Below are 12174 nucleotides of genomic sequence, written 5' to 3' on the forward strand. Positions count from 1 at the left end.
TGTTTTCTGAAAATTGGTCAGCTTGGAGTGAAAGACAAGGCTTGCTTTGATGCCACCTTCTTTTTCATTAGAATCCTGCAATACTGCTAGGTATGCCTTTGTGGGAGCCACAGACATCCCCAGATACCTTTTATGTCTTTGTCTTTCACCACTCACACATGAAATGCCGGGACATGTTCTTTCTTTTGTATCTCTGCTTTAGTTTTAATGGAGTGGTGTACTGGGTGAGGAGAAAGGAGAAAATTGTTAACTGAGGTGTATAGAAGCCTACTGGAAGGAAGGAAGTTACTTTAGACACATTATTGTGGTATGTGGTATTCTGGGGCATTATTTTTGCTGGCTTCTAAAATTTTGAAGCTGACTTGGGTCTAATAATCTGGGCAAATGGATTTAACATGGGTTGTAAACAGTCTTGGATGATCAATGTTGAGAAACACTAAGCAATCGTATTTTGTAACCTCTATTCTGAGAATTTGATGCCCATACGTACTGCCTCTTGGATGAAACAACTGACATCAGCTAAAAATTTCCTGTCTCCCCTTGTGCTGACTTACTGTAGCACCTCCTGCGAGCCCCCGATCACTGCTCACTGCAGCAGATGGAAGTGGCTTTACAACCTGAAGAATTAAGGTCAAGAGACAACCCTGTAACTTTAAATCCCAAATCATACTGTAGCAATACGGCCAAGTATGAAAAGATTTTGGTTTATAGTGTTTTGTTAGAAACAGCAACAATGACAACAACAACTGTAAGAAAAGAGTAGTGCTAGCAGGAAAAGGGTGTTGGGTGGGAAGGTCTAGAAATGGAAACCCAGTGATTTTTGGAATGTGGTTTTGATTTAAAATCTTCAACTACATTAATAAAGTTTTTTATATGATGAGTGTCTTGGTACTAGGTTATACTTCCAGTTCAGGGAAGCTCATGCTCCAATACGCCTCTTTTTAGAAGACAAGGGTTGTTTGTGCTTTAACATGCTGCCCGTATGCAAGGAGGTGGAGTTTCTGATCTCTCTTAAGAATTCGTGACTGAATTATCCAGTCACACCCTTGACCCTTGTCCAAAACTGTCAATAACCATTGACCCCATATTCATGGCCAGGCATGCCAAATTGTGCAGCCGGAATCATTCCCTGAACCCAGATCGCTCTCACTTTCCCACCTGCGACTGCAGTGTAATGCGGTGTCGTCCCAGAACAAGAATGCAGGATCTGTTGCTCGTTGAAAGGGAAAACTATTCAAGAACTGATGACCACAGTGAGGCCCAGTGAAGATGTCCACAAACAGCAAGGCAAGTGGAATTCAATCCTCAAAGACCCTGAGCTCCTGTGTTTGTATTTTGTAAGTGCGGTATTTTAGAATTTCATGGCTTCCCACCGCGGTTAATTGCCCAGTCCCCAGACAGTGCTTTCTCTGTGTGAAAGACAGCCATTGCACATACTTATTCATGTGAGGACAGTTTTATAGAATATCTGACTGTGGGCTAGAACACCAGCTGTTGGGCTCCACTGAGGTGTGCAGCACTCATCTGTACTTAGTTTGATTGCTTTTGCGTTACTTTAGCTTCGTTAACTCTTCAGAAGCCCTGCCTTATTGTCTAATCGACAATCAAGTTGTCTAGTTCCTTTTCTAGTTTTCAGTCCTTGATATATACTTTATGGCAAATGATCTTTTCTTGCTCATGCTGTCAGTAGGTTTGGCTGCTGTCTTCACGAACAGTGTAAAATTAATGCATTGAGCCTGATTTATAGTAAGAAAATGCCTTTAATTTCTATTGGTATAACTGAAAGAAGGCAGAAACTGATTAGAAGGCAGAAACAAAGGCGAGCAAGGTATTTAGGTTTCTTTAGTAGCTATGCAGTGATGGATGATCAGAAATACTCCGTTGTCTACAAGTAGAGCTTTGAATGAGGCAATAGCTTGCTTCTAATGGACTGTTGTGTTTGTGTGATTTATTGTATGCAGGTGCAGGTATATATGGTGCATGTTGCTTAGAACCCTGTAACCTAGGAAATGGAGGCACTTGCTTTGTAGTGTTTGAATTAAAGATGATCAACGTGTTACTATAGATGGTTGTTCTCATTGCTGGGCTATAGCTGATTTTTGAGAGTAAGCTACTCCTTGCAAGAACTGAAGGTCTGAAGTAAGTTCAACAACCCCCAAAATAAGACTCTGTTGCCTCAAAGCATTTGACCGTCTCACATTTCTCAATGGTGAGCACAGAGGTGCTATTATATTTCAGAAGCTATTTGCATCTGTTTCGTAATAGCGAGAGACTCACTGCAAAAGAGTCAGTACTACTCTGAAGCCGTAGTATATTCCCATCCCTTGCAGCATGTTTCCTATTGTGGGTCATATTGGTATTATTTGGCTAAGAAAGTATGCTCTAATTAAATAACAGTAGGAGCGTGCTATGTTTTCCCACCATGCTGCTGAATCCCAATATTTAGGATGTATCAACACCTAGCTATGTTGTGAACTCAGGGGCTGTATTTGACGATCTCTGAATTTGCTTTGCTTCGGTGATTATTGTGACATATCTTACATGTCCAGTATGTGCATGACATTTACTTATTAAATGTATTCGGGAAAGAAGTCTTACTGTAGAGCACTGAAGCACCCTGTCAACACTAAACTGTGCTTTGACTTTCCTCTTAGAGATGAGAAGCTGGAGGGAGTGAGAGAGGGTACCTGTGGGCCTCTGTGGGGAAGCTCTAGATACCAGATGCAGGCAGTAACTTGTTGGCTTTTGACCAATGGTCCTGAATTGTACGATGGAGAGGGCCATTGGGAAAGAAGGGAAGCTCTGTCTGGGATATTGGATGCTCCCTTTAATAGGCTTGGGTAAATTAAACTAAGTTTAGGAACACAGAAAAACTCCTGGGAGCCTATTTGCTTTGATTGCTAAACCTTTTGAAGTGTGCTTATTGCTGTAAGGAAGGAAATCTGGAAAAGGTCAAGTATGAATTAGGTGAGAAATACAAAAAGGAATTGCTTGAGATGGTCATTAAATAAGACAAAAATGAGATTCAGGAGTAAATGGAACAGTATCACTGTAAAGGTGAAACGCCTCAGCATAAATCAGTAAAGACAGTGAAACTGGAACAAGTCTATCCAAGATGCATTGATTTTGTAGAGGTCCAATTCCATTCTGGTGAAATTGATATTTTGCAAGAGCCTCATATCCCAGTCTACATGCCTGTTTGTGAAGACCTTGTAAAGACTAAAGGTCAGTCTATCTGTCTCTGTCTACCATACTTGCGTATTTCTAACACAACCATTACCATCATGTCTAGGTAGTAGGAAAAATGATCAATATTATTGTCTCTGGTGTTGGGGAGTATCTAAAGCCCTGCTACATTAGACTCTGTTGAGTGACTGATACAAAGACAGCCCCAGCTCCTGGGAGCTCACGATCTGGTGTTTTCGGCAAGGAGATAGCAACGGGTGAATAATCAGATGAGCAGGAAACAAAGGTATGGTAGTGGCACCTCCTTGCAGTTGGAAGAGTATTTGATATAGCCACAGGTGGCTGGAGATGAGGTCTCTAAAGTATCAAGCTATTTGCCTGAGAAGGGAGCTCTTTGTTCTTCACGTAGTGGCGTTGGGGAGTATCAGAGAAGTGCTCCGGGACCTTTCTGATGCTCCGTTGCTTTGCTGCCTGCTTTGAATGTGGGAAGACTCGGAGTCCTGCTGATCCTGTGTGGTTATTCACGCTCTGAATTAGCTGAAATATAAATTGCAGATAGTATTTCTTGGACTTTCATCTCACGTGGCCCCCTTTTTTTTTTTAAATCAAGTGAAAGGCCCCTAACGTGAAGCAGATAATTGCTCGGGGGGTGGGGCTCTGGGACTCTGGGAACAATAGCAAAGATAAAACCAGAGCAGATTAATACAAACAAAAAATGCTGAGCACATTACTTCGGTCTTTGTAGTATTTGCCTTTTAAAATGTAGTTTTGGGTGAGCAATGTTAGTATCAATATTAATATCTGCTGAGATGAACAAAACTAACAATGTAATAGAAAAAATAAATGTTAGCCTGCACAATAAAGTTTTCAGTGGGGAGTGTCAGAAAGCCGATGAAAATCTGCAAGGACTGATTGTATCTCTGAGTTTTAGACTGGTGTCACGGTTCTACTCAGTCTGTCATTGTTGCTTCCATTCCTTTTCTTTATCTGTGTCTACACAGTGGCAGCTGAATGTCCTGCAGAGAATATCTTCAGTTTCTGTCTGCATGAATGTGCATAGCTGGTTTCAGTACTTAATTGTCTGGTATCTTTAACAGAAGATACAATAGCTATTTTTAAAATGTGCCTTTTTTCCTCTAATTGCAAATAAAATACGTTGGATATATTAACCGTACACCTTCCTGATGTTTGCAAACGCTTTAAAATGGAAGCAGCCTTAAGAAGTTATTTACAAGAGAAGACAGGAAACATCCTTTTTGTTGTTGTTGTTCTTTTTTGTTTTGGTTTGGTTTTACACAGGAGATTTATGTTTATACACATTCGGCAGTCTGGAGATGAAAGAAAATGCTACATAGCTCTATGGGCAGAGCCAAATGCAAATGCTGTGTGCTCTGTCTCAGCGTAGGTCACCAGTGGAAGCCCAGAGCTAAGCTACCTGGGCAACCGTTAGCAGTAAAGCTGAACATGGGCAGTACCTGCCCGCCTGGGATCGTGGATATTGGTTCCAGCGACAAGTCCACCATTGATAGCTGGTATCGCGCTAGCTCAGATGTTCTCGAACACGCTGCCGTTACGCTGAATTACAGCGTAGATCTGCTCTGATGAGACAATACCTCATCCTTAGTGCCTGCGAGAGGTTTAGCCGAAGCATCCCCTCGTGGTCTTGAGCTCTGGGCGACTGCTCGGTGTCTGACAGCTCCAAGCCCCTGCAAGGTATGGCATGTCCTCAAATTGGCACACCACTCGTAGCCATGCCTTCCCCTGCCAAGTCACAGGAGGAAATTTTACAACTTCTTTCTGCGATCGTTATGACAGGGAAATTCACTGTCGTGCGGGGGACTGGGAGCTGTATATGGTCCCTGATGCCATTCTGGGAGCCTTAAACCAGGGCCTGGATACCTCTGCTTGCAACAATTACAAAGCAGAATTGTGAAAGAAATGGCTAAGGGGGTGTTTTCTCCAGTGATAAAAACTTGGGATCTCAGGAGAGCATTTTATTCTGTGAAACATGGGGCCAGAAGCAGCAGCTGGTGTAAATCAGCACCACTCCTTTGAAGAGACTAAGGAGATGCCGCTTTATATCAGCAGCTGTATCTTGCCCTGAGTTTTCAAATTAGGATATCATGCATAAACACAATGAGTCGTTCTCCACAATGGTGTGGGAAGTACACATTTTGACCCTATTGACCTGCAATCTGTTAGGAGTTTTCAGCAATTACACACTTCATATAAATGATAAATGACTAATATTACAGAAGGCATTCATTTTACACTTTCACCTCTTAGTAGTTATTTTCTTGCAGTAAAACTGTATCCTGTTTTGGGAGAAATGAATAAAAACTTTAAAGAAAAATGAGCAAAGATCACAGAAATGGCCTGGTACAGCTGTCAGCATCTGTGGATTGCACTCATCTCCAGCAATAGCCTAATAAACACACCAGGGTGACTCCATCTTCCATTAATTATCTCAGGCTGAAAGGAGAGGATATCCTACCTTGTCCAGATATCTCGTGAGGGTAATTAATTTTTCTGCAAATTCCCCTAGTCAGAATTGTGGTTTGTGTGGAAGGAAATCCCCCTGCATTTTCTGGTCTTCAGACTTTTTGTTGTGCTTTGCATTTAGGCTGCTGTTCTTTTTGCTTGCCTTAAATGTTGACCTCAGCAGTGTGGCCAAATCCTGCCTGACTTTTGGGTTTTTCCACACAGTTTGCTTTAAGCAGGCTGCTGCCTACCTGGCCTTCCCACCGTGGCCACCTCCCTGCCTTTGGTGTTGGGGCATTTCTGCTCACCTGACTCTGGTATTTACTCCTGCCTGTGAAAATCGCTCAGGCTTCCCCTTTGTGAAATATCGAGGTGACATAAGGACCTTGTCCGAGCGCCGAATACGGCCCTGGGGCTTCCCAAAATGGCTGCTAGCGCAGGCCTTTCCTGCTTCACTCTCTGTGGCAGCATCTCAAGATGAGGCAGCAGGTTCATTGCAGTGTGCTCCAAATGCTGCTTTATGTTGTTTGCAGTGCTGTAGTTTGCTTCTTTACTGCCAGTTTCATCACCTTCTATAAAGCTTAATTTAATTGTTCTTTAATTACCTCTTTGGATTAGCGTATAAATCTCAGACGGAAGCTGTAAGGAGCATACATAAGGCTATGGATGTCACGAAACATTGCTTCTCTCTATTTTCATGTCCCTGTCTGGGGTTATACTGGGGCAAACCTTTGCTGCTGTTGTAAAGATGCTCAGGAACGGGAGGAAGGGTTCATGCTCATAAAACTTCTTCTTTTTTAGACAATTCTCTGGAAGGAACAGCAGGGAGAGAATTGTACATGTTTACTCCAAGTTCTCCAACCACTTTCTACCAGAGCATGTATTACTTCACATTACTTTGGTGTTTTGTCAAATTACATGAGGAGAAGAAATCTTTGTTCTACTTAACATATGAGGTATTATCCGAATACTGTCAGGACCACGAAGGTTTCTATTTAAAGACATCTCTTTAAATAACCCACATATCCTACTTTGAGAGCGAGCCAAGCAGAAATGGTTTTTACTTGAGTTTTTAAGCTACGTTCTGCATTATAAGGAGTTGCACTGCACTATGCCTCTTTGCCCACCTTCCCGGCTCCTGAGAAGTCCTGGGACTTAAGGAGATTACGGCTTGCTTTCATGGTTTGCAAGGTGCTCTTCTCATCTCCCCCTAGGGCAACTGGGTGTGGGAAGCTCTCACGTTCATTTTAGACTTTCAACATGAATCTTTAATGTCTTAATGTATGTTAATTTAAGTGGTTTTGCCTTCAAAGATGATGAAGTTCTACTTTTCAAATAGATTTCTATTTGGAAAGCGTATGTTATATATAGAATTAAACACAGAGGAATATTGATCTTAAGTGGACTTGGCATCAGCAGATACTGCGTAGACCATTGTTTACAACTAGATTATTTTCTTCCCTATGTTATGCTTGTTATGCATTTATGTGGTTTTGCTTTTTTTTCCCCTTGCCTTCCTGTCCAGGTTGTACTCTATATTTTGTCTTACCTGATTCTGCTCCATTTTCCTTCTGCAACCTCTTGTAGGCAGAATGGAAAGCCATGAATATTAACCTGCTGACTGAAGCTTTTAAAGCCACGATGTTCCTAGGAATTCAGAAATAAGCAATATCAATTTCCCAGCTGTTATTGAATCTGCATTTACAAAAAACAAATACACTTGACCTTTTCATGAGATTTCTAAATTATTTTCATCGAATGCCTCTGTGCAATTCTGTTTATTAGAAGACCGTACAAAAAGCTTTTACAGAGATTATGAAGCTGCTCCTTGGTCTTCTGAGGCTTTAGACCCAAATAGCTTCTACAAGTTAGAGTGGAATAGGGCTATTTTTCTTCCTCCTTTTTCTGCGTAACAGTCTTTCTTGGTTGCTGACTACAGAGAGAGCCAGAGTTCTCCACTGGTGCTCTTCTCTCTGGCTTGTGCAGCTGGACACTTAATTTTGCTGCGGGCTGTGCCTGTGAGGCCAGTCTTCCTGGGAGAAGTGATGAGATTTCAGTAACGAAATATGTCTTGAAGTAATAACATGTGAGGATTGAAATTTATATTAAAATATCCTGACTTATATTGCTAACTCCTTAAATTACTTAAAGAAGGAATTTTGAAATATGATTTACCCTTTCTACTTGTAATCTGGCTTGTGCTTGACATCTATCTACCTTTAGCTGATGAGCGCAACCAGGCCATTTTGCTTCCATTTTCAGACAGTTTCTGGGCAAGTTTCACTGTTAGTTTTTCCCACACCAGCAAGGCACTACAGCACTGGAGTGGCAAACCAAGGGCAGTTTTTGTTTACTTTAAAATGTGCTTTCCCTTGTAATTACTTCTTAAAAATTTGTAAGCGTCTTGTATTAGTTCTGACATTGCTCTTTTACTTTTTCACACAACGTTTAATTGGGGCTAAGTTTTGCTTGGCAGTATCTCTTTAAACACCACACTATGCCTAAGGAAAAGATGGGAAGACAGATGTTGTACTAACCTCCACTGATTGCTTTCTGATTGCCAGTTTAGTTGGCTTTCTTCAGCCATTTAAGATGGCCATATGGGAAATCAACAGTGATGATCTTTATTAAAGTAGCAGGAGCAAGGTGCTTCACCTACACATATTTTCAGGGGAGGGAGGGGGATCTGAACCCAATTAGAAAATTTATGGAACTGCCAGAGCATGGTATTCATTTAAAATTGCTGAGGGCTGCAAAATGAACAGAAAGCTTGACAAAATATTTGCACTGTTGCAGGTCCTGTGTGTAAATTAACCTCAGAAATGGAGAGGTCCACAAACTTGCTGTATTTTGTTTTCTTCTCGTGTAAAAATCTGGGCAGTTGTATGTTATTGCATGTGAAATGACAGACTAATTAGTGAGAAAGGCCTCGGAAAGTTCAGTTATAAAGAAGTTATTGGAATTCGCTCTCACTGAGTTGACTGGATAGGTCAGGATCTGATCTGGTATTTCTGATGCTTCTTGTTATGCTAGGAATGAGATGATTTTGTTTAACATTTACTTTTCTAACAGTAGGAGTCACAATGATTTAAAATTCTTCAAATCGTACCAAAGTGCTTTGCAGCAAGCATGGGAAACAAGACAAAGAAATTCAGTCATTGAGGAGATGATGGGTTTTGGTTTTGGCCAGCTAACTGTAGCATGTTCTTAAGTTAAATGTATAGGTTACACTTGCAAAAACAGCGAGCTTCACTGGGCTAGAAAGTGAAGTTCTTTATTTATCTGCTCAGTCAGTGCAGCAGAGGCTGCCACTATGTCTCAGCACTGTTGAAATCTTCTTTAGTGTATCTCCACCCTCCTGCTGCAGCTGTGGATTTGTTTGTTACATTTATTTTGGCATTCCTTATCTTGGTCCCCCAAAGAAATTAAATATAATTTGTCACTGGCCCAGATCATGCTATTTGTGAAAAGGTGCCACATCTTTCTCTCCTTAGTCGTATTTTGTGATTTGTCAAGGGTTTGGTGGAGTTGTAGATCCAGTTGTACATCATCCCTTCATTAAAAACAAGTCTTCTACACCACCAATTCCATTTCAGTCTCCGAATGTGTACCATTTAGATAGGTAGGGTAGTAATTAACCTGTGTAGCCTGTTGTGAAATCCAGGAACAGCTTCATTTTATTCTGCTTTTCATCTGATACTGGTTTTAACAGTGTCTGTGCTATAGAAAGCTATGTGGGGCTTTCTGTATGAATGTAGTTATCATCTCAGAGGGGCAAAAAGTCATCTAGTTCATATTAACTGAAATATCCTGTGCGGTTCCCTGTGGTCAACAGCTGGATGATAAGACATCAAGAGTACATTAGGCAGCTTTCTAATTAAATATCTTCATTGCATCTAAAACACATAGTAGCACTTCCTTGCTAATAAAGAGCAAGCACGCTGCAGTCAATTTGTTGCAGATACCGCATTGCTACTCTTATGCCAGATCTCTTGCAGTCTGTTGTAAGAGTAGGATACAAACATAATGCGTTTAACACTTAGCTGAGATTTTTACAAAGTGTTATCCTATTTATTTTAAGTGTCACGTAATTATCAATTCATTTACTACCTATTGTAATACCATGAATCATAATGAATGTATTTGCATAATAGGTAGTATCACATGAGCTCAATTATAATTCAGTATTAGCTAAATGGACCATGAAAACAAAATGTTTCCTGTACAGGTAGGCTGGGGTTGATATATAACCTGTCTTATACATGGTGTATCACAAATGCTGTCATGGGAAATCGTTCCGTTTGTGGACTTGCTCTCAGAGGGGAACGTTTTGCAGCCCTGAACTTCATCCCTTTCCTCACCTGTCTCCAGTGCCACAATTTCAATGCTCTTCAGCTCTGCCAACCTTAGAGATGAGGAAAACCTCAGAAACACTCAGAAAGCTGTCCTTGCTGTTTAACTGATATGCCCGTGCTTTTCTTGCTCAAGTCATGAGGCAATCTCTGCCCAGGAGACTGAGCTTATTGCTCCGATGATACTCCCAAGACCTGCAAACGCTGTGCTGGGTAACTGAACTGAGGGACTTGCCTCCAGAGGATTGCCTCAGCTCTGGGTAGGTTTCTTTAAAAGTCTTTGTTTCCAAACATTACTTCTTTTTAAATCAAAAGATCTCTAAAATGACATGTGCTCCTTCCTGGAGCTGGAGTCAGCTCTGCATTGCTGTGTTGGGGAGTATGATACGAGTAGGGTTCCAGCTCCTCCTTTTCATGGTTTGCTCTAGTTATCCTCCATGTCCAGATCAGTCTGTGCTCTCTACTGCTTAATCATCATCACAGTCAGTTGTCTCTTCTCTCCTGACAGTGTTTAAACCAAGAAGGTCTTCCTTTCAAAACCAGGTAGAGCCTGTTTCCTATATACTCTACATGCACGTACCTAGCTTGAAGAATGGCCCGATGTCCTTTTTGCTAAAGAACAGCATTGTCTGCAGTCCCTGGTTTCTGCAGAGCCTAGCATTGCAGATACTGCTTCAGCTCTCTGCTTTTCTAGTGAATGATCACAGGTGATCCACCAGCCCTTGGAGGGTTACACTACTGCAGGGGGAAACAGCCATGCACTTGCACCAATCGTCAGCAGCAGTTCAGAGGCCAGTACTACTCCCCAAACTTTCCACTTTGCCATCTCAGAGCTGATTCTCCTACCCCAAACACATTCTGCAGTATCCTGTCTCTGCCTTTATTACAAGAAGATTTACGCAAGCAGAAATGAAACACGTATCACTTTGCATACAGAATAAGTGGTCCCTTTCAGCTTTGGTTTAATGTGTTTTAAAGACGAGATCTTGCAATAGTAGAGTGGTTAGAAGAACCCAAATGTGTGCAAAGTCTAGTTTCAGAGATAAATCTGAATGGCACATACCCCTCATTTGGTTCACTTACAAGTTCAACGTATTTTCTGTTGCAGAAGCAAGACTTGCTCATGCAGTTGCCTGAAAATGATCGTTGTGTGAACTGTTGTGTCTATAACAGATGTGTATAATCCCACTTCCCACTTCATGAATGTGTCCCGTTTCCATAAAGAATACGAAATGCTTACTTTCTAGCTAGTACAGTTGATTTTTACTTGTTGCCTGCAAGTTAGATTAAGGATACTGAAGCTGCAGAGGATAAAAAGAGTGTTATTTCCACAAATATAGTGTAGTTACTGGTACCTCAAGGACTATTTAGTCTGATCTACATTCAGGAGACAGCACTGCAATGGCAAAAGGCTAACAGAGTTGACAACACTTAATTTGTTTGGACTCATGTCACCGTTGGCTTTACAATGTGACAGGAGAAATACATCGCAGGAATTGATGAAGTAGTGCCACATTTGCACAATACTACAACTCTCTACAGTCGTTTAGGGCAAGCTTTCCTCCTCATATACAAGGTAAAGCTTCTGAATTTCAGCCGTGCGCCCTAGCCGGCGTGCAATTAAAGTTGTCCTCTCTTAGTTATAATTCAGTTTGGCCAGCTAGAAAGCAAATGGGCAGTGGAAGTGGTGCAGTGCTGTTGCTGGATTTAGGTAAAGTTAGAGCCGTAGCAAGGGAAAGACTGAATGTATATTACAAGGGATCCATGCGATGTTTATACAACAGACGTTCTTGCCAAATATAGAATTGGTAATCCCCTTAACTGGGACAAGCACTGGCCATGATAGGATGGAGTTGTCCGTATGAACATACAGAGGATGATATACCTGGCAGTAGAACTGCTCTCCAGCGAGAAGAGATATTCTGGAGTCTGTATTTTCACTAGGCCAGTTTGTCAGGGAGTAGCATCCCCAAAGGAAGTGACTGTTGTGAATTTGAAAGAAAATGCTTGTTCTTTAATGGGGATACCAATTTACGTTTCCGTAGTTCTCCTTGGCTTGCTGCTAACTAACAGGTGGGAATTTCTGGGCTTTGTTTCTTAATGGGAAGTTTGCAAATAAGGATTAAGAGAAAACGAAAAGCTAAAGTACCCCTGA

Source organism: Buteo buteo, chromosome 12 (assembly GCF_964188355.1).
Source record: "Buteo buteo chromosome 12, bButBut1.hap1.1, whole genome shotgun sequence".
In the NCBI taxonomy this organism is placed as follows: domain Eukaryota; kingdom Metazoa; phylum Chordata; class Aves; order Accipitriformes; family Accipitridae; genus Buteo; species Buteo buteo.